Source organism: Eleutherodactylus coqui, chromosome 9, assembly GCF_035609145.1.
Source record: "Eleutherodactylus coqui strain aEleCoq1 chromosome 9, aEleCoq1.hap1, whole genome shotgun sequence".
Taxonomy (NCBI): domain Eukaryota; kingdom Metazoa; phylum Chordata; class Amphibia; order Anura; family Eleutherodactylidae; genus Eleutherodactylus; species Eleutherodactylus coqui.
In genome coordinates this window covers 138,336,968-138,363,786 of record NC_089845.1, presented here as the reverse complement: position 1 = coordinate 138,363,786, position 26,819 = coordinate 138,336,968, and the positions used below count along the sequence as shown (strand labels likewise).

The window sequence follows — 26,819 nt, the reverse complement described above, 5'->3', positions numbered from 1 at the left end:
AATACAAAAGTGCACAAGAACAGTAGGTCTACATAGTGGTTATAAATATTGATTGCTACATTTGTGGAAAGACAATGTTACAGACATATCCCCTCCACTGTCATGTGTTCTGCTCCTGCTGTTACCAGCCCTCAGATGAAGTGGAGGAGGAGTTGGAAGTGGAATGGCGATGTGCGGTTGGATTTTGTACCTTTAAGGACAACATTTCTTCACCTGAAGCTTTTAATACTCCTTCTTGGCAGAGTCTCCCCCATCAGATTCTTGCTCCTTTTCTTCACTACCAGCCAGTTGAGGGTAGAAGCCCCCTATCAACCAGTTTAGGGGAGAGTTGTTCACCAAGAGATCCAGCACCTCCTCCAGAGACCCCTTCATGTTTGTGAGCTGCTCCTTAGTGGTGGTTAAGAGGCCAGTAGACATTTCTCTGAAGGAAGAGGCATCATGGAAGGTCTGATAGACATCTGCAGCCATGGCACTCACATCTTGAGCTTTCTTCTGAAGGGTTTGTGGCAGACCTTGGACACTGGTGACCAGAGACAGGCATGTGGTTTGTAGCTGGTGACTGAGATTGTGGGCAATAGACAGAGTGTGGGATTCCATGTGCTAGAGAGAGAAATAGACATGTGAGATTCCCAGGGTCCAGATGATTCCAACATACACTATAGGGGATTGGCATTACCTCAGTGCTTTCAGGGTCCCCACCAGCATTTTGTCCTGTGCCTTTACTCCACTCCAGCCACTTCTTATGCATCTTCTCCAGGGCATTCTGGATTTTCTGACTGGCACCATCCATGTTCTTTTTTGCATATTCCACCTTGAGTATAGGGTAACGTTATATTCACCATGTGTTCATGGGAGATATTGCGGAGGATGCCATTGATACATGGACCTCATATTGTTTATATTAGTTACACTAGTGTGCATTTTTCCCTTTACAATACAAGTTATAGAAGCTTTCTCCTGGATAGACGCCTTTAAAGGAACATCTATTAAAGTTCTATATGTGATATTACATCCCCCCCATATGGTGCCCTAAAAATGCCATCTAGGGAGGAACATCTTGAAACTACTGCAGCATTTCTCAGTTGAAGTTTCTGCATAAAAAGCATTTACCACTAGATAGTGAAGATGGCAAATTTATGAACTGAATATAGATAAGTGGAACTCTTGGTATATCTTGCATTTCAAACAAAAATGACTAGTCTTAAATATATACCTAGTCTAATCTGCAAACTAAGCGATATTACAGATGATAAAAGAAACTTTTGATGGATGTTTGAAGCTTAGTCAAACCATAACAGATCCCTCAAAGAGATTTACTCACCAGTTCAACTGTGATCTGGAGCTGAGCAATGGCTTCCTGGCTTCTGCATTTGGCATCCTTGATCCGGGTCACAGCTTGTTGATAAGCACGTCTGCGGGCCTTGGTAGAGAGGGATCCCAGGCGGACATAGTAGCTGGCCTTATCTTGGGACAACTTAAGGCCTTCTGGTTTAGTTGCTTCCTCAGCTAAAACAAGACATTAGTTATGTCTGTATAGATTCTTCGAACGCTCCATCACTATACAGATCCATGCTTTCAATACAAGTATTTGGTACTAGTGGTGGCAGTGAGGATGGTATAACTTTAGTGACCATGTTAAAGCCATTTAAAGAGCAGCAGTAAATTAGCTTGCTGTCAAGTTTGCCAGAGTAGGGGTTGTTAAGGCTCTTTAGTTCTTGAAATGAACACCTAGCCATAGGACAGCCATTCATCAGGGGTCTGACAGCCTGGGTGGCAAATGCCCTGCTAGCCTAATGATTATCCTATAAGGTTTTCAAATGTAACACATGAAGACCTCATGGACAGAGGCTGGTTCGATATGGAACTCAACACTGCACCTCTATGCATAGAGGTATTGTACCTCCTGCAATGACAGCACCAGCATCTCCAAGTGCGCTTCAGAGAGCGCCCTTCTGCTTACCCAACTCTTCATCTGTCGGCGGCAGGTATTTCTCCAGAAGAGATTCAGACTTGGATAGTGCAGCGTCCACACGATCGCTCATCATCTCCACTACACCGCTTCCCAGGACTGTGCTAATGCTGCCATTTACTACAGCCTTAGTCCTCTCCACACCATCCTGCACAGCTCCCTGGGTTTTATCCACTACTCCTGTGATCCTCTGAAGAACGGCATCCTTGGCCCCAACAACTGCTTCTGAGGCATTAGCCACCACCTGCCAGGAGAGGCATTTATACCCGTGAGCGCCAACCCAGCAACCCACCCCACACCACTATTACAGAGGTTAGTTTATGGGACATTTATAGGGTTCCAGGATTTAGTAGCTCACCTTTCCAGAAGGCTGATGGAGAATAGGCAGCTTCTCTTCTATCTTATCCAGGCCTTCTCTTCTATCTTATCCAGGCCAGCACAGGCCATGTTGTTAGCCAGAGCGACTGAAGAGAAAGAGTATCCTTTATTATGATACAACTCATCAATATTATTACATAGTACAGCATTTAGGGACTTGTGATTTGCTGTCTAAAGGACATGAGTCATTTATAGCCAAGTAACTGCAGAGGGAAGGAACTGCTCATCTAAGGCCACATTCAGATGCAAGTACGATTCACAGGTGCAACTCCCATTTAAAAACACCCTGACACCCTGTCTATGTGGAAACAGCGGCTAGTGCATGTTCTACTCATCTGTGACCTGGAGCAAATTAGGACATTCTGTGATTCCTCCCCCACCAAATTTAAAGGAGATGTCTTGAGGCAGGAGTGGATTTTTTTTTTATTGCCCAGTCCCCCTAATTAAGCATACATTACTAAGCCCCCCTGTAAATGACTTTTCTAGCTGGTTTGTACTTACCGTTCCAGCAACTTATAAAAATTTTCCCAAGATGGCCGCCAGCTCTTTTCCCATCGCTTGCTGTAGCCCGACGTGCGCGCTCCCGAGACGCTACCAGCTGTGTCTCCCTGACAACCAGACGCCCCGCAGCCGCCAACCGGACCCCTGGAGTGAACACAGCCGACCAGTCACCCACCGCCAGGCAGCAGGTAACCGGCGCAGCCCCCCCACCCCCCATCCCAAGCCCCCCCCCCATATCACAGGCCCCCCCCCCATATCACAGGCCTCCCCCCCCCCATATCACAGGCCTCCCCCCCCCCATATCACAGGCCTCCCCCCCCCCATATCACAGGCCTCCCCCCCCCCATATCACAGGCCTCCCCCCCCCCATATCACAGGCCTCCCCCCCCCCATATCACAGGCCTCCCCCCCCCCATATCACAGGCCTCCCCCCCCCCCATATCACAGGCCTCCCCCCCCCCCATATCACAGGCCTCCCCCCCCCCCATATCACAGGCCTCCCCCCCCCCCATATCACAGGCCTCCCCCCCCCCCATATCACAGGCCTCCCCCCCCCCCATATCACAGGCCTCCCCCCCCCCCATATCACAGGCCTCCCCCCCCCCATATCACAGGCCTCCCCCCCCCCCATATCACAGGCCTCCCCCCCCCCCATATCACAGGCCTCCCCCCCCCCCATATCACAGGCCTCCCCCCCCCCCCATATCACAGGCCTCCCCCCCCCCCCCATATCACAGGCCTCCCCCCCCCCCCATATCACAGGCCTCCCCCCCCCCCCATATCACAGGCCTCCCCCCCCCCAATATCACAGGCCTCCCCCCCCCCAATATCACAGGCCTCCCCCCCCCCATATCACAGGCCTCCCCCCCCCCATATCACAGGCCTCCCCCCCCCCATATCACAGGCCGCCCCCCCCCATATCACAGGCCGCCCCCCCCCCCATATCACAGGCCGCCCCCCCCCCATATCACAGGCCGCCCCCCCCCCATATCACAGGCCGCCCCCCCCCCCATATCACAGGCCGCCCCCCCCCCCATATCACAGGCCGCCCCCCCCCCCATATCACAGGCCGCCCCCCCCCCCATATCACAGGCCCCCCCCCCCCATATCACAGGCCCCCCCCCATATCACAGGCCCCCCCATCACAGCGACAGCCCCCCCCCCCCCCATCACAGCGACAGCCCCCCCCCCCTCCCGGCCCATCACTTACCTGGGCGGCAGGGCGGCGGGACAGCTGGGCGGCTCTGCACCTTCCTCTAACAGAGGATGGTACAGAATGGCCGCTCCAGCGCGCTCCCGAGCAGTGACAGCTCGTCTGCGCATGCGCAGAAGAGCTGTAGCGGGGAGCACACTGAAGCGGCTCGTGCTGAAAGGAGAAGAATGGACTGCGCAAGCGCGTCTAAAAAAAGCAAGCTGCCAGCGATTTTAGACGGATCCATGGAGACGAGGACGCTAGCAACAGAGCAGGTAAGTGAATAACTTCTGTATGGCTCATATTTAATGCACGATGTATATTACAAAGTGCATTAATATGGCCATACAGAAGTGTATAACCCCACTTGCTGCCGCGAGACAACCCCTTTAATACAGACCACTGTCCAGGTGAATAACTTCTAGACTAATGTGTTCATGTAGTACACAGGATATACACCCTATTGAAAAGGCCTTAAAGGAAGGCCAATATCATGGCATAAGTTAAGGTGTTACAGCCATTCTTTAAGCTTTCTGTATGATAGGTTGCCTTGCCATTCTAAACTAGACAGCTACAGTTTATTTCAGCATAAATCCACTAAAAAAGAAAAAAGTATGGGAACAGGCCGTTTTCAGTTACAGGGCACATATAGCAACGACCTTTGGTTGGAGTCTGCTTTGGTTATTTTCCTTATGTATATATTGTTTTATTCTGTAGTTTCTTTACTTCTGTATACAATTTTTTTACTATTTATGTCCCCCATGATGTCATTAGACCGTTGGGGGACATTCACATGTTTTGTTTTTTTAATTTGATATTTTTCCAGTGTAGCTGAGGTATCCATAGCAGCCTCAGTTACAGGGAGAAGCATCCCTTGTGGTGAAAATAGTCACTGGCACAGATGATCAGGGACTTCTACATCCCAGCAGCTCTGCTGTAGCAGGAAAGTCCCAGTGGTCACGTGGCCATTGGCTCCCATAGAACAATTCCACTTTTACTTTTTAGTACATATCGCTCATTGAGTGATGTGTACTAAAGAAAGGAGGAGGCAGAAAGTGTTAAAACCCACTTCTCCCTCCTCCTCCGTGTTATAAGCTGTGACCAACAGCTGACAACCTGTTGTGCTGATTGATTGCAGTAGCAGGAGGCTTTAATCCCCGCTGTAATGTTGCATACGGCTGGGCTTTAAGCCTGGGACCAAGCGCTGTATATTTACAGTGCTTGCTCCTTAGTGGGTTAATAGATATGAAATTTAATTCTGTGCCTTGAATAATAAACACAGGTGTTGGGCGACTATGCCATCAGTGAAAGTGAAAACTTGAATGAGACCCTCCTTCCATAGACCACCTACTTTGAGGCTCCAGTCGCTGTAGGAGGGGCTCGGCGCTGCTCATAGCCACAGAAGTGATGCTTCTCACACTTGTCTCTGCGACGTCACATACAGATTTCAGATAGGGGATGGTTGTCTTTGGTGGTCACGTAGGCAGAAGACACCAGATCATAAGTGGAGCTCACCAATGGGAGGTTCACCAACCTTTCCAGCACATTCTAAGGGGAGAACAAGACACACTGAAGTACCAGGGAAGGGTTAAGAGCGTCAGCCAGATGACTTGTAGATAATGTGTATGACTACTAGCACACAATAATGTTCTTAGGTACAGGCGGTTTTGTTAAGAAAGATAGTGAGCCAATTTGTGTTGAACACCCCAAACCAGTAGAACACTATTGTGTTGAGCTTTGCCAACCTGAACTTTTAGTAAGTTATGACTTGAAAGCGTTTTACTGGTTCAGTTCCTTCAACACTAGTCTTGAACACTTGTGTATAGCACTGTATAAAGCCATAAAAGCCCTCCATAGCACAAAATGTTATTGCAAGGCTTTTATAGCTAAAGGCCCATTTACACAGAGCGATGATCGCTCAAAACGACAGTTTAAATGACGGTTTTGAGCGATCATGTTTGCATAACTCAGCTAATTAGCTAAGAGTTGTGCAGGTGGAATGGGAGACTGCCATGCTAGCCCAGAGAACAATACAGCTAGTTTGTATATGCTAACAGCTGCTTTGTTCTCGCAGTGTCCCGCTGAGCTGCTAGCTCCAAGAAACATCAGGAGCACTGACAGCTCCTTTGCTCTCAAAGCATTCAGTTGGTATCCTGCTGGAAGTCCCAGCGGGATACCAGCTGAAAGAATATCAGTGCCGCCCACTGAGAAAGTCATAAGGCTCACTCATTTCTAGCTGGCTAGAAATGAGCGGTGAACGAACCGTGCACAATGGCAGAGCATTCAGACAGAATGATTATTGCTCAAAAGATGGCTTTTGAGCAAATGGTTGTGTCTAAAGGGGCCACTAGACAGTGCTATACCTTCTGTAGTGTCAAAAATAATCTTTACCTGCAGTTACCCACAGAATAAATTTAGCACATTTTTCTAGCACCATGCATGCCATGAAAACCCAGATTTGTTAAACAGAAGCACTCAGTTGAGAATTTTTGACTGTTTATTTTTGCAATTGGTGGTGGGGTCTCATAGAAAGTGTCCTAGAAAGCCTGCAATATTAAAGGCGTGAAAGAAGTGAATATCTGTAAAGACTACATCTGCACAATTTACTACTTGAAGAATCCGAGCTGAAAAGTTGTGATTGAAGCACAACAGTGCACCTCCGGTTGATTTCCTGGAAAAATTATTGGACTGTGAACCAGTTATTTCATGCCATGTGAATAGCAGCGTAAGAGGTGCTGGAGTCACGACATTCATATTCTTTAATACTATGTTTATGTACTGCGAGCAACTGGGCTAGGCCAGGCTGGCTCTGCTGATTGAAGAGATCGCAGTGCCACATTCCATATGGTTTTCCCGTGGTCACCCCCATCATGGCAGGCCTCCAACTCGGGTCACCACATGTGCAAATACAACGTAGTTGGGATAATGCAGAAACTCATTCTCCCTCACAAGACGGCAGAAACTCAACTCTGCGGAAGGTCTTTTCACAGGATCTTGCAGCTACCCCGGAGGCTCCTAGGATAAGAGATATACAGGATGGACGGTAATACCTTTTGGCTTCTATTCTCACTTCCACGGCACAGGGGAATTCTATGGATGGCACTTCAAAGATACCAGATATGCCAAGCGTCCTGGCCCTCAGACTGGTTCAGACTAGGCCAAGAACTGACTGACTTGCCAACAGCCACTTGCAGAATGACAGACTTCACTCTACTCATACACCTTGCAAAAACACATATCCCAAAAAGCATACATTGCTAGACACCTCACATCAGACGGTTAACACATTCAGTGCTGCAGAGGTGCACCACACATCCTTCATACAGAAGTTGCCGTCAATATGAGTGCATATGGCAAACAAGACATTTTGAAGTGGCCTACAGCTCTGGGCAGCTACATAAGCATTAACTATTACTGTACTTTTGCACTGCGGTATAGAAGCCTTTAGCTACAGTCACTGTGGGTTTCAGAGTCACTACAAGTTTCACAGCTCACCTGAACAGGTGAGGCCCACAGCATAAATTGATGTGCTACAGATAGAAGGGCTGCACCACAGGGTACTATAAGGCCTCATGTCCACGGGCAAAATAAGAATTAAAATCCGCAGCGGATTTTAACTCTTCTCCTGCCCGCGGATCCACATCCCATAGGGATGCATTGACCACCCGCAGGTAGATAAATACCCGCGGATAGTCAATAAAAGTGATTAAAAAAAAAAAAAAAAAAAAAAAAGGCCATGGAAAAATCTGGACCATGCTCCATTTTTGTGCGGGTCTCCCGCAGGGACGGCTCCCTCAAGCTTCTATTGAAGCCTATGGAAGCTGTCCGGATTCGCGGGAGACCAAAAATCGGAATTTACTCACCTGCTCCAGATCTTCCCTTCGCCGCGGCTTCATCTTCTCTCCGTCGCGGCCGGATCTTTTTTCTTCGGGCCGGCGCATGCGCGGGGCACGCAACCGACGTGCCCTGCGCATCCGCCGGGCCGCAGAAAGAAGATCCGGCCGCGACGGAGAGAAGATGAAGCCGCGGCGAAGGGGAGATCCAGAGAGGGCGAGAGGGGAGTTAATTCTTATTTTTATGCCTCATGTCCGCGGGGCAGGAGGGACCCGCTACAGATTCTCCATGGAGAATCCGTAGCGGGCCTGATTTTCTCCATGGACATGAGGCCTAAGTGTAGACTTTTTTCTGGAGCACAGTGAAGAGTTTTCTTCAACTTCATGCACTTTGCTGCTATTATAATACACTGCATAGGAACATACCATAAATGTCAAAATGCTCACCGAAGGGAATATATCCACAGCGATCAGTAATATCCCCATTACAGAAAGTCAGTATTTACCTGTTGCTGCTCCACCATTTCTGCCATACTATTAGTAATAACCTACAAGGCACTCAGCCAAGGCCTGTTTACTTGTTACAAGCCGCTCACCAACCAGAAGCTGTAGAAGAAAAGAATCACTGCTGCTAGGGAGTCTGTGGACTTATAGGCAGTTAACCACGCCCACCAGGTGATGCTCCAGGTAGTTGTGATGTCACCAGATGGGTGGAGTCAATTGGAAGGCAAAGAGTCTCCCAGGATAAGGGTACATGCACAAGGGCGTACGTGTCCCGTCTATTTTTCATGCGTGTAAAACATGCGGTACACAGAAAATACTGATCTACATATTCTGCTAATTTTCATGTGGAGTTGCAGGCAGAATTCTGTCATTTTCAGTTGCACACCAAAGTCTGCACAGTAGCAATGCAAATTTTGCTGCTGAATATCCCTCAGGGGGGCAGATTCCACAAGACTGAGGCGGAATATTCCATTCTGTGTGAAAAGGCCCTAGAGGGAATTTATCATCACAGGAATTTTATGCAACTTTTAGGGTGGATTCAGACGACCATATATCGGCCGGGTATTCACACCGGTCAATATACAGCATCCCTCTCTGAGGGGCAGGAGGCTGGAAGAGCCGGGAGCAGTGCTCTGAGCTCCCGCCCCCTCTCCGCCTCCTCTCCACCCCCTCTCCGCCCCTCTGCACTATTTGCAATGAGAGGGTGCGGGGCGGGACTAAGTTTTGAGAATTAGCTCCGCCCCGTCCCACCTCGCCTCATTGAAAATAGTGCAGGGGGTGGAGAGAAGGCAGAGAGGGGGTGGGAGCTCAGAGCACTGCTCCTGGCTCTTCCAGCCTCCTCCCCCTGCAGAGAGAGACGTCGTATATCGGCCGGCGTGACTATCCGGCCGATATACGGTCATCTAAATGCACCCTTAGGTAGACTTTTTTTCCCCCCTTCTACAGTTTAAAATGCACCAAATGTATCCAATGTCACATGGTGTGGATAAGGCTACATACACGCGGCCAAATGCAACATTGGAGTGTGAAAGTTGACCCAATGTCGCGCTTGTGAACGTGCAATGTACCCATGGATACAAGGCATTTTTGAGTCAAAAATGCCTCCCATCACCACAGTACAGTTGTGATCCTTTGGTGCGGCTTTCAGCCATGTTAGAGGATCGGCAAGTGTTTACCATTGTTTCCCAAAATTACTCATGTATATCAGTGTTCCCCAACCCCAGTCCTCATGGACCCCCTACAGGTCATGTTTTAAGGATTTCTTCAGTATTACACAGGTGATGTAATTATTGTCGGTGCCTCGGACATTGCCGCAGCTGTTCTTACTATAGGATATCCTGAAAACATGACCTGTTGGAGGTCCCCGAGGATTGGAGTTGGGGAAAACTGATGTATATGACTCAATTCAAAAGAATTATACATATCCGTGCAAGATTTGTCTTGCAACGCACAAATGTTGCATGATTTTCACAGCTGTGTGAAAGCAGCCTTAGGGCTTATTCAGACGACCGTATATCGGCCGGGTATTCACGCCGGCCTATATACGGCATCCCTCTCTGTAGGGGGAGGAGGCTGGAAGAGGCGGGAGCAGTGCACTGAGCACTCGCCCCCTTTCCGTCTCCTCTCCGCCCCACGGCACTATTTGCAAGGAGAGGGGGCGGGGCAGGGCTAAGTTCTGAGACTTAGCTCCGCCCCGTCTCGCCCCTCCTAATGCAAATAGTGCCGCGGGGCGGAGAGGAGGTGGAGAGGGGGCAGGAGCTCAGGGCACTGCTCCCGGCCCTTCCAGCCTCCTCCCCCTGCAGAGAGGGATGCCGTATATCGGCCGTCGTGAATACCCGGCCGATATACGGTCGTCTGAATAAGCTTTAAATCTGTTGCATCCTTAACCTCTTAAGTGCGCGGCCCCTTTTTCCATTTTCGGCTTTGCTTCCTCCCATTTAAAAAATGAACTTTTTTATTTATCCATTGACGTAGATGTCTGATGGTTTGCTTTTTGCGGGATAAGTTGTATTTTTCAATGGTACTACTTAGAATTATAAAATTCTAAGTGGAGTGAAAAAGTCCCAGCATGTCTCATCTCCCTCCAGTAGCTGGTGAGGTACAAAGTAACTCCACATCCCCAAACATATCTGTCATATGTTGTAAGGCCGGTTTCACACGGCCAAGATTCTCACGCGAGATTTGTGCATTGCGAAATGCATATATCTCACACACATACAAACCCTGTTCTTTTAAATAAGTCATGCAAAATCGCTTCATGTCCTTTGGGCGTGCCCTCACATTGCATCATCTACTGTTTTCAATGGGGACGGCACAGAATCGCACCACATACTAAGTGCATGTGAGTGTGACGCAATGCGAGGAACAATAGGAAATATCACCCGTGCCGGTGGATCGCTACCTCCCTGAAGTCATGAGAGATGTTTTTGATACTAAAATGCCTCTTATTTGTGGGGAAATCACAGATTGGCGAATGCAACATCAGGCCGTGGTTCACGGCCCAATATCGCACTTGCCCAGGTGAAATTAGCCTAAGTCCGTTTTATATAACTCAAAAGTTCTAGGTTGCTAAAACGTTGCGACTGCATTGAGAATGGATTTCTTGCGATTGTGACATGGAGGTTTTGGAAACCTACAACTTGCACTGTGACTTCATTCAGTTCAAAGGCATTGTGAAGTCACAGTGTTAGGCTTCTTTCCAACGAGCGTATATCGGTCAGCCAATATATGCTACCATCTGTGGCAATAAAGCTCTTGAACGGGTGCACAGATGTAACGTTTATGCGCCCATTCCACGGCATGGGCCTCGGCGCTTATACGCCAAGGCTACCATGTCATCTCCCCTTTCCCCCTCCCTCCCCCTCGAAGGTTCACCTCTGCTCTCCTCCCCACTCGCTCTTTGCAAACGGAGGGTACAGGGTGGGCTGGAGCTAAGCACTGTCCCGTCCCGCCTCCTCCCATTGCTGGCTGTAGACAAGGGGTGGGGAGGGGGCGGAGAGCGAGTGGGGAGCAGAGCAGAGGGAGGGAGTTTAGCAGCCACGCTGCTAAACTCCCTTATACCTCTGGCTGATGTCATGGGCTCCCATAGGAGCCCATACAGCGGCCGACATATTACGGCCCAAAAGATAGTTCCTGGACTATCTTTAGGATCTGACATAAAAACGCCCGGTGCTATATTGGCCGGTTGGGAGCTTTTACGTCACGAGAATACGGCTATGTGATCTGATACATTGGAATCCAATGTATCAGATCTTGGCGTATATCGGCTGGCCATGAAAACAGCAGGCCAATGTACGGTTGTGGGGAAAAAAAGCCTCACAGAGTGAGTCCTATGTAGCCTTAACCTCACCTTTCAGGCTTATTCAGACGACCGTATATCGGCCGCATATTCCCGCTGGCCAATATACGTGTCCTTATCTGCAGGGGGGGAGGATGGAAGAGCCAGGAGCAGGAACTGAGCTCCCGCCCCTTTCCACTATTTGCAATGGGAGGGGTGGGATGGGGCAGAGCTCAGCGTCAGGACTTAGCTCCGCCCCCATCTAGCCCCCCCCTATTGCAAATAGTCGCAAGGGGCGGAGAGTGGGCGGGAGCTCAGTTCCTGCTCCTCGCTCTTCCATCCTCCCCCCCCCCGGCAGACAAGGACACTGTATATCGGCTCGGCGTGAAAACCGAGCCCATATACGGTCGTCTAAATAAGCCCTTCCTGTTATGTGCAGAGTCCTATAATCCTGGGAGGTTCCGCCCCTCCCGTGACATCAGACCCACCAGGGGCGTTACCCAGTGGGCGTGGCTAGGCAGATATAAGTCCGCGGACTCCACAGGAGCCATCATTCCTTACTTCTGCTGGAGCTCCTGGGCATCATGAATCGGGAGGTATGTGGCTGGTGCAGGATGGGCTGGTGCAGGATGGGCTGGTGCAGCTTCTTGTGGCACATGGAGGTATGGGGTGGCTACTGCTGCCAGTAATGGGTTATCAGCTCTTGCCTGACTGACTTCCATTTTGCAGCTGATTCCAGGTGAGATGGAGCAACAGGTAAGTACTGAGTGTTCTGTAATGGGGATATTACTGACTGTTGGTGATGGTCCTCATGCTGTTTTATATAATAGGGGGGAGCTGAGCACATCCACTAGGTAGAAGTTTCTTCAGCTGCTGAGAAACCTCCATGTGAGGAAATGCAACTTCTGTTATCTGACTGACCCTTGTGAGACTCGGCTGGCAGAGTGAGTTTGGGGTTATGGATCTGCAGTGTTCTAACTATAGCAGCAGATTCTACCTCTTCACATGGGGGAATATTTCATGTCAATATTTGCCCCAAATGGTGGGACTGCTGTGGAATGTCGGCTGCAGATGCAGCACAGGGAGTTTTGTCCTGTGAACAAAGCATTAACCTCCTGGAGTAGAGCTCTCCATCCAGGTGTATAATCTGCTACCACTGCCTTGTGTTACACTGCACAGCGCACTAGTCTCTGGAATCAGACCACTGAACTCGCGCAAGTCAGAGGTTGTAGAATTCCGCTAAATGTTTTGATGCTAGACTAATGGAAGCTTTTAAGCCACTTTCAACTCTATGTGGTTTGTGGTGTAACCTGTGGCTAATTCTATGTGCTACAAAAAAAAAAATTAGTTGCATCATTTAATGTATGGAAAAATGAAATCCTTTGGTCCTGAAGGAGTTAAAGGGGTATTCAGGCCTGCAGCAATTGGCATATGCCCAGGTGATCTGCTCTGCCATTCACACACTGGCTTTTATTCAGATTTCTCAGAAAATTCATCTGAATGGTTATTCAACTGTATAAGATAGAACTACCTCCTCCTAATGTCTGATTAAGATCTGGTTGAGGCTCTTAACCCCTCCCTGTACTTTAGTATGTCTTGTTGTTTCCCCCGTAGAATGTGCTGGTAAGGTTGGTGAACCTCCCATTGGTGAGCTCCACTTATGATCTGGTAGACACCAGACCTATGTGACCACCAAAGACAACCATCCCTACCTGAAATCTGTATGTGACGTCGCAGAGACAAGTGTGAGAAGCATCACTTCTGTGGCTATGAGCAGCGCTGAGCCCCTCCTACAGCGACTGGAGCCTCAAAGTAGGTGGTCTATGGAAAAAGGGTCTCATCGCTGATGACTGAGATGTTGGATTAGACTTTCTCTGCTTCTCTGCCTTCAGATGACCTATTCAGAAATACAGATTTTTCTTGCATTTACATGCAGAGGGAATATTCAATGATGGCTCTCTAAGAATTGTGAGTGATGGGGAAAGTGTTGGATGGGAAGCTTAGAAAGAAACCGCTAACTCTCTGACTTCTGCCATATTGGGGCTTTGCAATAGACATGCTGCTTGTTCCCTCCTTCCTCAGTAGCTAAATGTAATGTCCTAAAACAGTCCCAGCATTATTCTCCAGGACTTCTGTTGACTTGTAGCCCATCAATACATGGCTTTATCCTTCAAACTGATGGTCTTTCTCTCTTCAGTTGCTCTGGCTAACAACATGGCCTGTGCTGGCCTGGATAAGATGGAAGAGAAGCTGCCTATTCTCCATCAGCCTTCTGGAAAGGTGAGCTATTAAATCCTGGGGACCTTATAAATGTCCCATAAACTAACCTACTCTGTAATAGCAGTGCAGTGTGAGCAATAATGGGGTGGGTTGCTGGGTTGGCACTCATGGGTATTAATGTCTCTTCTGGCAGGTGGTGGCTAATGCCTCAGAAGCAGTTGTTGGGGCCAAGGATGCCATTCTTCAGAGGATCACAGGAGTAGTGGATAAAACCAAGGGAGCTGTTCAGGATGGTGTGGAGAGGACTAAGGCTGTAGTAAATGGCAGCATTAGCACAGTCCTGGGAAGCAGTGTAGTGGAGCTGATGAGCAATCATGTGGATGCTGCACTATCCAGGTCTGAATCTCTTCTGGAGAAATGCCTGCCACCGACAGATGAAGAGTTGGGTAAGAGAAACCAACCCAGTTGGAAGACCTTGAGCTTTGTTGCAAGTGGAGACCATACTTCATAATACAAGGGAAATACTGATGGTTGTATTGCAAGGGGTACAACACCTTCTGTTGGAGCTAAATGTGGAATTCTCCTTAGTGCCACATCGCCTTAGCCCAGGAGGCCTTCTAGTCCAGGTTCCCTTTTTGGGGGGGACTTCATAAGAGAAATTCATTATTGTGAACATAACACTGGTGCATTTTTTTTTTTTTTGTTTGTTTTTTCTTTTAAACCCAGTCTCTGCAAGAAGTAAAGGTTACCTGCCTCTCCCACACTTTTATGGAAGGCCTATACAGTGGGAACACTATATAATCTGTATAGTGATGGAGCCCTTGAAGAATCTATATAGACATAACTGTAATGTCTCTTAATTTCAGCTAAGGAAGCTTCTAAACTAGAAGGTTTTGAGTTATCTCAAAATAAGGCCAGCTACTATGTCCGCCTGGGATCCCTCTCTACCAAGGCCCGCAGACGTGCTTATCAACAAGCTGTGACCTGGATCAAGGATGCCAAATGCAAAAGCCAGGAAGCCATTGCTCAGCTCCAGATCAGTGACTTGGTGAGTAAATCTGCTTGAGGGATCTGTTATGGCTTTACTAAGACTAAAGTATCTGTCAAACTCCTTAAGCATTTTAATCTAACCTGCAATGTAACAGTTAACATGTAATGAAAATTAGTAGTCCTAGATATCAGTCTGGTGAAGTTCTTTCCAAGCTACATTTTTCTACTCAAGAGAAATCTGCTTTTGCAGAAGCTTTAGTTGTGCTGGTATAAAATTAAGTTGCAGAGTAACCTTTGTTGAATAGTCCTAAATATACCCTGGAGTTCTAGTCTTGTCAAGAGTTGCTCTTTCATAGGTTTGCCTACTGAGTCTGTTACTAAAATATGCCATATTACATAGGGCATCAATTAACTCTATAAGCAGTGCAGCAGTCTCAACAGGCACCATAACTTGCATAGATGGCATGGACAGGTGACCATATAGCAGGTATAATTAACTTAACAGCTTGCTCCAATTCATATTGAGGGGATAAATACATATTAGTGTAACTGATGCATAAACCATATGAAGTTATGGGAGAGATTGTGGAAGATGCCATCAATACATTAAACATATGGTGAATTTAATATTACCCTATTCTCTCTAGATTGAATATGCAAGAAAGAACATGGATGATGCTAGTCAGAAAATCCAGAATGCACAGGAAAAGATCCACAATAAGTGGCTGGAGTGGAGTAAAGTCACAAGACAATAAGCTAGTGGGGACCTGAAACCACTGAGGCAATGCCAATCCCCATACAGTGTATGCCAGCATCATCTGAGCCCTGGAAATCTCACATGTATATTTCTCTCTCGCACACGGAATCTCGCACTCTGGCTATTGCCCGCAATCGTAGTCACTGGCTACAAACCACATGTCTGTCTCTAGTCACCGGTGTCCAAGGTCTGCCACAAACCCTTCAGAAGAAAGCTCAAGATGTGAGTACCACTGCTGCAGATGTCTATCAGACCTTCCTTGCTGCCTCTTAACCAGCACTAAGGTGCAGCTCAAACATTAAGGGATCTCTGGAGGAGGTGCTGGATCTCTTGGTGAACAACTCTCCCCTAAACTGGCTGGTAGGGGGCTTCAACCCCCAACTGGCTGGTAGACTAAAAGAGGAGCAAGAATCTGATGGCAGACATTCTGCCATTTAAGGAGCATTAAAGGCTTCAGGTGAAGGAATGCTTTACTTAAAGGGGTTGTCCCGTGGCAGCAAGTGGGTCTATACACTTCTGTATGGCCATAATAATGCACTTTGTAATGTACATTGTGCATTAATTATGAGCCATACAGAAGTTATAAAAAGTTTTATACTTACCTGCTCCGTTGCTGGCGTCCTCGTTTCCATGGAGCCGACTAATTTTCGCCCTCCGATGGCCAAATTAGCCGCGCTTGCGCAGTCCAGGTCTTCTGCAGTCTTCTATGGGGCCGCTCGTGTAGAATGCCGGCTCCGTGTAGCTCCGCCCCGTCACGTGCCGATTCCAGCCAATCAGGAGGCTGGAATCGGCAATGGACCGCACAGAAGCCCTGCGGTCCACGGAGACGGAGGATCCCGGCGGCCATCTTCAGCAGGTAAGTATGAAGACGCCGGACCGCCGGGATTCAGGTAAGCGGTCTTTGTCTTATTTTTAGGTGTTTGCTTTTCTATAGAACTACCCAAATGGAACTACATTGATATGTAACCAATATGTACACTCACAATTTATATGCACTTTTGTATTAATAAAGCACCTAGATTGACTTGCCTTTGTTACTGCCTTGTGTACATAATCGTAATGTATTGAGGATTTGTCTTCTATGGGAATGTTTTTACAAAGGCTAAGTCAAAACCAGATAATGAGACAAGGGTTACATATAGGTAATACCTGACCTAGGCGCTTTGGAGGCTTATGACTTTTGGGTGCTAGTGGGAAAGTAAGGGGGGTTATAGCGCCAACTTATTCCACAATGCTGTCGGGTAATTTGTTTGTTCCCTATATAAAGTACACAAGTTTCCCTGTGCAGTAGCTCTTTTGGCATTTTCACACTTTGTGGTCTGGGGGCTACCCAAACATCATTGGGTATAACATGTTTAAAGATTTCTTCACTGATGTCCACTTACTGGGCGTAAAAAGATTGCACTATAGAACCAGTGCTTTTCAATAGCCACACTCACATGTACGAATTTTACATTTGGAAGATAGTCTGTGCAGCAATTTTTTTTTTTTTTTTTTTTTTTTTCTTTTTGTAATTTGCGGCACAGACTATCTTCCAAATGTAAAATTCGTACATGTGTGGCTATTGAAAAGCACTGGTTCTATGTAATGCAATCTTTTTACGCCCAAAAAAACCAAGTTAAAACACCTGTGACTGAGCCTTCACTGTTCTGTCACTTACGAATTCCTGGCACCTGCAAATAAAAGTCCATATCAGGTTACTAGTATCTACTAAAGTGTTTGTCATCAACGTTAAGAACTAAACAGGGTTGTAATAGTATGGGAATGGGAAGGTTGCATATAAATATGCCACCAGAGCATGTAGATACTCAGACTAATAGTGGTGGTGTATATATTTGAGCAGTGACTAATGGCTTGCTCAGCCATATTTAGGACACTTTTTATTGCTCATAACAGCAACGTGTTTTCCAGAGCGTCATCCCGACGGCCCCATTACATATGGAGGTTGCCCGCTGACCCAGGTAGGGACAGGAAGAGTTTAAAAGCACCTCCCCTTCCACCATGCTTTAGTGTCTTCCTGTCCCTACGGTGGGACAGATGAACAAGCTCCAAACAAGCTGTAAAGGAAAGAAGGAAAACTTACCGTGTTTCACTGTGCGCTTTCACCCCCCCCCCCTTTTTTTTCCCCTCCCGGAGGAGTAGAGGTCGGGGCCGCATACTCCGAGTCCCTGCGCCGCCGACAGAGCCGTAAGTCGCCTCAGCAGCGCTGGTCTCCCTTGCGGGGTCCGTATGTTCGGGCTGCCGCAATGGGATAGTTCCTCCTGGCGTGGTGACGACATGCACTCAACGTAGGGGGTGTGGCTACCGGCGAGAACCCAGAAATGGGCGCCAAATTCAAAAATCCTCCCCATATAAGCAGGCTAAGCTCCATGGAGGATCCTGCTGACTGCCAGACAGTGCATGTGAGTGTCTACCTGCAACAGCTCAGCACGAGAGGGAGAGACTGATACCCTACAAACTGTAAGTAGGCTATATGCCAAAAGGAAATGCACAAAATTGCCACTTGTACCAAGTCGGATGCATATATGTTCCCCTTTTTTCTCTCCCCTCTCCCCCACTTTGCATGGGTAGATGGATAAGGAAGGGCCAAAGAAAACGGACCCAAGAAAAGTAAAAAAAATGCATCCTCTGCAGCAAAAGGCTCAAGGGAAAATTATAAAGGGCCCCTATGCGAGGAATGCATGGGGAAAATACTTGCAGAAGAAAAAGCGGCGTTTAAATCTGACACCTGCTGTATGATCAGGGAAGAATTGCAGGCCTCCATGGCGTCCCTTCCCCAGGCCCAGCCAGGTCAGTCACGGGTCCCTAAAAGGCCAAGGCAGACCAAATCGGTGAGCTCACTCTCTGGTGAATCACTGGAGCTCCTGTCTGAAGGAGAATTAGAGGACCCACCAGTTCCTATAGAAGATGAGAGAAAATATTATTTCTCATCAAGCGACATTGCGCACCTCATCAAGGCGGTGAGTGAGACAATGCAAATAGAAGAGGATAACCCGCCTAGGACAATCCAAGATGAGATGTTCGGTGGCCTCTGGTCCAGGAGAAAGACCATGTTCCCGGTCAATCAGACCCTGCAACAAGTAATTGCAGACGAATGGCAGGAGCCGGAAAAAAGAATAGCGGTTTCAAGAGAAATCCGAAACCGGCTCGCGTTCGCCACTGATGTCCACCTGTACAGGGAGACCCCTAAGGTGGACATACAAATTGCAAAAGTGGCCAAGAAAACCCTCTTGCCCTTTGAGGACACTTCTCAGCTGTCTGATCCGATAGATAAAAAGATCAACGGATTAATGAAGAGAGCCTGGGAGGCAACACCCTTTACCATTGAGGCCAACATAGCCTCAACTTCTGTGGCCAGATCCATGGTGCTATGGCTAAACAGGCTGGAAGCCTCCATCAAAGATCGGGCCCCAAGAGAGGAGTTAGCCAGTTGTCTTCCCCTCCTAAAAATTGCTACCGCTTTCCTGGCTGACGCATCAGCGGAGACAGTGAGATACGGTGCAAAAACCGGAGTCCTTAGTAATTCAGCAAAAAGGGCATTATGGCTGAAGACATGGGCCACAGACATAACATCTAAAAACAAGCTCTGCGCCATCCCCTTCCAAGGGGAATACATGTTTGGGCCCGTCCTGGACAAAATCCTAGAGAAAGTCGGCGACAAGAGCAAGACCCTTCCCAACAGACAACCTTTCAGGAAACCATCCTTTCCAAGGAGGACACGCCAGCCACCTCCCGAAGTTAAAGGGAAGACTGGAAGAGGGTCGTACCCCAAGGGAGGTCAGGGTAAGGAAGCTCAACTCTCTCCTGAACAAACGGGGGCAGTTTAGCGTGCTATCTAAGCCAGTGGCAGGGGATAACATCTAACCCCTGGGTACTCCAAATAATCGAAGCAGGGTACCGAATTGAGTTCCACTCTCTACCCCCTAGGAGATTCCTCATAACCTCCCCTGGGCCCCTACAGGAACAAGGGAACCTCATAAAAGGTGTACAGGAACTCAAGGACTTAGGGGTCATTGCACAAGTCCCTGATCATAAAAGGGGTGAGGCATTCTATTCCCCTGCCCCCCCCCCCCCCCCCTCCTATTTCTGATCAAAAAACCAAACTGTTCCATTAGGACTATCTTTAACCTTAAAGCCCTAAATAAATTTATTTCATACAAAAAATTTAAGATGGAAACAGTGAGATCTATCGTCTCACTAATGGACCGGGATAGTGTAATGTGCACTATAGATCTCAAAGATGCATATTACCATGTCCCAATAGCTGCAGTCCATCACAAGTACTTGAGATTCGCTCTGCGGGAGGGTGACAGGATCCAGCATTATCAATTTACAGCCCTTCCATTCGGAATCTCCACCGCCCCTCGGGTGTTCACAAAAATAGTAATAGAGATGGTAGCTAGAGATGAGCGAGCACCAAAATGCTCGGGTGCTCGTTACTCGGGACGAACTTTTCGCGATGCTCAAGGGTTCATTTCGAGTAACGAACCCCATTGAAGTCAACGGGCGACCCGAGCATTTTTGTATTTCGCCGATGCTCGCTAAGGTTTCCTTGTGTGAAAATCTGGGCAATTCAAGAAAGTGATGGGAACGACACAGCAACGGATAGGGCAGGCGAGGGGCTACATGTTGGGCTGCATCTCAAGTTCACAGGTCCCACTATTAAGCCACAATAGCGGCAAGAGTGGGCCCCCCCCCCCCCCCCCCCCTCCCAAAAACTTTTACTTCTGAAAAGCCCTCATTAGCATGGCATACCTTTTGCTAAGCACCACACTACCTCCAACAAAGCACAATCACTGCCTGCATGACACTCCACTGCCACTTCTCCTGGGTTACATGCTGCCCAACCCCCCCCCCCCCCCCCCTCCCCCCCCACAGCGCACCAAAGTGTCCCTGCGCAGCCTTCAGCTGCCCTCATGCCACACCACCCTCATGTCTATTTAGAAGTGCGTCTGCCATGAGGAGGAACCGCAGGCACACACTGCAGAGGGTTGGCACGGCTAGGCAGCGACCCTCTTTAAAAGGGGTGGGGCGATAGCCCACAATGCTGTACAGCAGCAATGAGAAATAGAATCCTGTGCCACCGCCATCAGGAGCTACACACGTGGGCATAGCAATGGGGAGCCTATGTGCCACACACTATTCATTCTGTCAAGGTGTCTGCATGCCCCAGTCAGACCAGGCTTTTTAATTCATAGACACAGGCATGTCCAACTCCCTATTGTGAAGTCCCTGTCGACCGACAGCATGGGTGGCTCCCTGGAACCCACCGGCGGTACACAAAAATATTCCATTGCATTGCCCAACACAGCTGAGGTAGTAATGTCGTGCTTAATGCAGGTGGGCTTCGGCCCACACTGCATGCCCCAGTCTGACTGGGGTTCTTTACAAGTGGAAACAGATGCATTTATAATTTCCCTGTGGACCCACAGCATGGGTGGGTGCCAGGAAGCCACCGGCGGTACATAGAAATATTGCATTGCCCAACATAGCTGAGGTAGTAATGTCATGCTTAATGCAGATGGGCTCCGACCAACACTGCATGCCCCAGTCAGACTGGTAATATGTACCTTAACAGTAACCGCGTTGGTGGTAATGTGGTGGTGACTGCGGACCTAGTAGCGCGGTTTTATTTTGTTGGTTTTCGGAATGTGGGCAGGATTAAGTGGGCCGTGGCGGGGGATGTTTTTGAGGCACTACGTGTCCTCTCCACGTGTCCGTGGTTATATGCACCTTAACAGTAACAGCGTTGGTGGGAAATGGCCACGCCGCCATCATGTCTTTGGGAAGCCTCTGTTTCCACACCCCAGAGACATACCATTAGCAGCGGTATAGGCAGAGCCCAGAATTAGTAACATTTCAGCCGTAGCATTAGCGACAGGCCCCACTAACATATCACTAGCAGCATTATAGGGGGAGCATAGTCTTAGTTCCATTTCAGTAATAGTAGCAGCCTACACAGGCCCCAGGAACAATTCCGAAGCAGCAGTATAGTGGGAGCGCAGTCTTCGTTCCATTTCAGTAATAGTAGCAGCCTACACAGGCCCCAGGAACAATTCCGAAGCAGCAGTATAGTGGGAGCGCAGTCTTAGTTCTATTTCAGTAGCTGCAGTATAGCCAAGGCCCAAGTTACATTTATGTAGCTAAAGTGTAGGCCAACCACACACACACTTCTGTACCATGAGTGCAGGCGAAGAACATACACATTGCTATGATTACACTGTAGGCGAGGGCCCCAAAACATTGGTGTACCAACAGTACTAATGTACCTCAGTAAAAATTGGCCATGCCCAACCAAGATGGCAGGTGAAACCCATTAATCGCTTTGGTTAATGTGGCTTAAGTGGTAACTAGGCCTGGAGGCAGCCCAGTTTAACTAAAAATTGGTTCAAGTTAAAGTTTCAACGCTTTTAAGAGCATTGAAACATCTAAAAATTGTTTAGAAAAATTAGATGAGTGAGCCTTGTGGCCCTAAGAAAAATTGCCTGTTCAGCGTGATTACGTGAGGTTTCAGGAGGAGGAGCAGGAGGAGGAGGAGGAGGAGGAATATTAGACACAGATTGATGAAGCAGAAATGTCCCCGTTTTGGATGGTGAGAGAGAACGTAGCTTCCATCCGCGGGTGCAGCCTACGTATTGCTTACGTATCGCTGCTGTCCGCTGGTGGAGAAGAGAAGTCTGGGGAAATCCAGGCTTTGTTCATCTTGATGAGTGTTAGCCTGTCGGCACTGTCGGTTGACAGGCGGGTACGCTTATCTGTGATGATTCCCCCAGCCGCACTAAACACCCTTTCCAACAAGACGCTAGCCGCAGGACAAGCAAGCACCTCCAGGGCATACAGCGCTAGTTCAGGCCACGTGTCCAGCTTCGACACCCAGTAGTTGTAGGTGGCAGAGGCGTCACGGAGGACGGTCGTGCGATCGGCTACGTACTCCCTCACCATCCTTTTACAGTGCTCCCGCCGACTCAGCCTTGACTGGGGAGCGGTGACACAGTCTTGCTGGGAAGCCATAAAGCTGTCCAGGCCCTTAAAGACTGTTGCACTGCCTGGGCTGTACATGCTGCTCGATCTCCGCACCTCCCCTGCTACCTCGTCCTCGGAACTGCGCCTTCTGCCACTAGCGCTGTCGGATGGGAATTTTACCATCAGCTTGTCCGCCAGGGTCCTGTGGTATAGCAACACTCTCGAACCCCTTTCCTCTTCGGGAATGAGAGTGGGAAGGTTCTCCTTATAGCGTGGGTCGAGCAGTGTGTACACCCAGTAATCCGTAGTGGCCAGAATGCGTGTAACGCGAGGGTCACGAGAAAGGCATCCTAACATGAAGTCAGCCATGTGTGCCAGGGTACCTGTACGCAACACATGGCTATCCGCACTAGGAAGATCACTTTCAGGATCCTCCTCCTCCTCCTCCTCCTCAGGCCATACACGCTGAAATGATGACAGGCAAGCAGCATGGGTACCGTCAGCAGTGGGACAAGCTGTCTCTTCCCCCTCCTCCTTATGCTCCTCCTCCTCCTCCTGAACGCGCTGAGATATAGACAGGAGGGTGCTCTGACTATCCAGCGACATACTGTCTTCCCCCGGCTCTGTTTCCGAGCGCAAAGCGGCTGCCTTTATGGTTTGCAGGGAACTTCTCAAGATGCATAGCAGAGGGCGTGGCTTGGAGAGGCACCGGAACGGCAGCAAATCTTTAGGCTCCGTTTGGAAACAGGCACTTCTAGCCATAAAAAGCACTGTTGGAGGTGGAAAACCGCAAAAGCAGATAAACGAACCTACCAGGACAGCATGTCAGCAAGAAGGAGAGGCTCAAAACCAGTGCCGACAAAGCTGGAGTCCTTCTTTGTGGCACGTGGGTCCCCCTCTGCAATGGCCGCACAGGAGATCCTGCCAGCAGCCCGCAGGGACTGGGAGCAAGTGACTGACAGCCGCTCTGCACTAGAAACCACAGCGGAGGAGACTGCATCTGACAGCTCTGCCGGAGCGACCGGAGGCTCTCAGCACACATCAGCTATACCGAAAGGCACAAGAGAAAGGTCAGTGAATGGGGGGAAAAACATTGCCAAGGGACCCCCTGCACCCAAAATGGCGCTGACCACGTTGCCACACATAATGAGAACCCCCACAAGCAGCCCAGAAAAGCAGAAGCTGAGAATATCTCAGACTGCTGAGAGTGATCCGGAGGCTGAACACTTATATGTGATAGCGGAGGAGAGAGAAACAGATAACCCTGCGGGAGGCTCACAGTATAACACAGCCACAATGGGAGGCTCAAAAGACAGAGCAGTGAATGGGGGGAAAAACAATGCCAAGGGGGCTCTTACACACACACTAAGAACCCCCACAAGCAGCCCAGAAAAACAGAGGCAGAAGATGTCTCAAAATGCTGAAAGTGTTTCAGGAGCTGATTATCTCCATGAAAAAGGAGCCGACAAAGAATTAGATAACCTCACTGCATCAAACAAACCAGTGACTGAGCTGTATATAAAGGAAATAGTGTTGGCGCTGAGAAACACCATACAAGCAGACATTTCAATGTTAACCTCGACAGTAAACTCCTCCATTCGGGACATTAACAACAAAATAGAAAAACATGATAAAAAACTGGAGGAAGTGGTGGGCTCGCATAACTCATTAATCGACTCCCACTACGATCTAGAAGAAAAAGTTAACAAACTGCAACTCAAACTATCCGATTTAGAGGATAGAAATCGACGCAACAACGTCAAAATAAGAGGGATACCCGAAAATGTCTCCAATGCGGAAATCGTAAACTACATTACACGATTTATGCAGACCATGCTTCCCAACACGCCAATGCAAGAATTCAAGATAGATAGGGCCCACAGATTACCGCGCCCAAAATTCCTTAAAGAGGAATACCCCAGAGACGTTATAGCTCGAATTCATTATTTTGGCGCAAAAGAAGCCCTAATGAACGCAACAAGAAAGCTCCAACCCCTGCCAAACCCATACTCTGAATTGCGAATATTCGCTGACCTATCGCAATCCACCTTGGAAGCGAGGAGAAGCTTCGCAGCGATCACTGCCTCCTTAAGAAAAGCCAATATCCAGTACAAATGGGGATTTCCCACAAAAATTATAGTTACAAAAGAAGGAAGGACCCATATCCTCCAAGACCCTAAATCTGCGACAGACACCCTAAACTCTTGGGGAATTACACTGCAAAATTTATCCTATACAAACGCCAACACAGAAAAAAACAGACGCCAGCATCACACCAGCCGGAGCTCCTCACCCCCGCAATGATTCAGAAGACCTCACCTCCAATAGATACTAAACAACGTCTCATGAAGTGCCTGCTCAAGATGGCTGAACTTTTTCTCCCCCCACCGAAAAATGCAAGTTCTAACTTGCCCTGTATTTGTCAGTTTAATCCTCAACATTCTGACTTTCACGCCAAACGCATCCGTGTGTTCTGGCCCTATACAAAATGAGGATATTGTTTGGTTCTCTTTTTTTTGTTATTTTGTTTCCTCAGGCATTCGCGCATCACAGGAATTCCCAAGTCTCCAACTTTGCCGCCACCCACCATCCACATGGCGGTGAAAGTCCTATCGCTTAACGCCAACGGCTTGAACTCGCCATTCAAGAGAAGATCTGCGTGGAAAGAGGCAATTATGCAAAATGTTGACATTATGTGTATCCAGGAGACCCACTTGTTAGAAGTAGATAAAAGCAGAATGTCCCATAGAATGTTTCCGCAGGTCTTATTTGCTTGTGCCCCAAAAAAACAGGCGGGTGTGATGGTGGCATTCCGAGACAGAGCTCCGTTCACCATCGATAAACAGATTGGTGACCCGAAGGGTCGCTATTTAATCTTAGTAGGTTCCCTTAGGAATACAAAAATAACCTTAGTAAACACATATGTAACAAATTCAAAGCAAATTAATTTTCTTAACAAACTCAAAAAAAAAATTAACCAAGTAGCGGAAGGTCCAATAATGATAAATGGTGACTTCAACCTAGTACCTGATAGAGAACTCGACACTACAAACCCAAAACTTAAAAGAAATGCCACCCTGGGAGAATGGCTACACAAAAATGCGCTTTATGATACGTTCCGGTGCTCCAACGCCTCTGCAAAAGAATACTCACACTATTCAAATAGACACAGATCCTTCTCGCGCATAGACTTATGTCTAGTTGAGAGGAAACTCTTAGCATCAATACAAAAAGCGGAGGTTGGGACGGCTACTTGGTCCGACCACGCACCAATCATAACAACACTGAATGTAAGGGGCCTTGGAGCACCGACTAAATCATGGAGGAATAACACTTATTTAATGAGCATTCCCAAATACAGGGAAAAAATACAAGAAGCATTAACTGAATACTTTAAATTCAATGCCATCCCACAAACAGACCCAGCAATGGTGTGGACCGCCCATAAGGCATACATAAGAGGAATTTTAATAAAACTAGGCTCCAAATACAAAAGAGATAAAACAAAAAAAACAGATGAAATTCTAACCCAAATACAACTGAAGGAATCCCTTTTAAAAGTTTTCCCAGACCAAAACACACATACCGAATTACATAAATTGAGACTGGCCCTACGGAAAACATTACTAGGGGATTTTGACAGAGAAATTACTGCTCAGCGAGCGGACAGCTATTCAGCAATTAATAGGCCATCCAAATGGATGGCAAATCTGATTAAAAGAAAAACAATAAAAGCAAATATCCCCTACATTTGGAATTTCCAGGACAAAAAACAAAAACTATCGAACCCCAAACATATTGCAGACAATTTTTGCTCTTTCTACAGCAAACTTTATAACTTAAAAAATGATCCCCAAACAAAACAACCAGACAAGGAATCAATCAATGCTTTCTTGCAAAAGGTTAACCTACCGAAGCTATCATCCTTACAAACGGACCTCTTGGACGCCCCGTTCTCCGTCTCGGAAATAATAGACACCATAGCATCCCTAAAGAACCAGAAAGCCCCTGGGCCGGACGGGTATTCAGCAGAGTACTATAAAAACTTCTTACCCCAACTTTCAACCCATATCACTAACACATTTAACAAGATCAAGGAAAGAGGCTTCTTCCCACAAGAGATGCTGCAGGCCACAATTGTAGTCCTACCAAAACCTGGAAAGGAACCAAATACACCAACTAACTTCCGTCCTATATCATTACTTAATACCGATACTAAGATCTACGCTAAAACG

The 26,819-nt window shown here is 48.0% G+C and overlaps 2 pseudogenes; one reads left to right on the top strand and one right to left on the bottom strand.

The window, feature by feature from the left end:
* Nucleotides 1–219: 219 nt before the first annotated feature.
* Nucleotides 220–8,406, bottom strand: LOC136578859 (perilipin-2-like; annotated as a pseudogene).
* A 3,832-nt stretch (nt 8,407–12,238) lies between these two features.
* Nucleotides 12,239–16,059, top strand: LOC136578709 (perilipin-2-like; annotated as a pseudogene).
* Nucleotides 16,060–26,819: the final 10,760 nt, after the last annotated feature.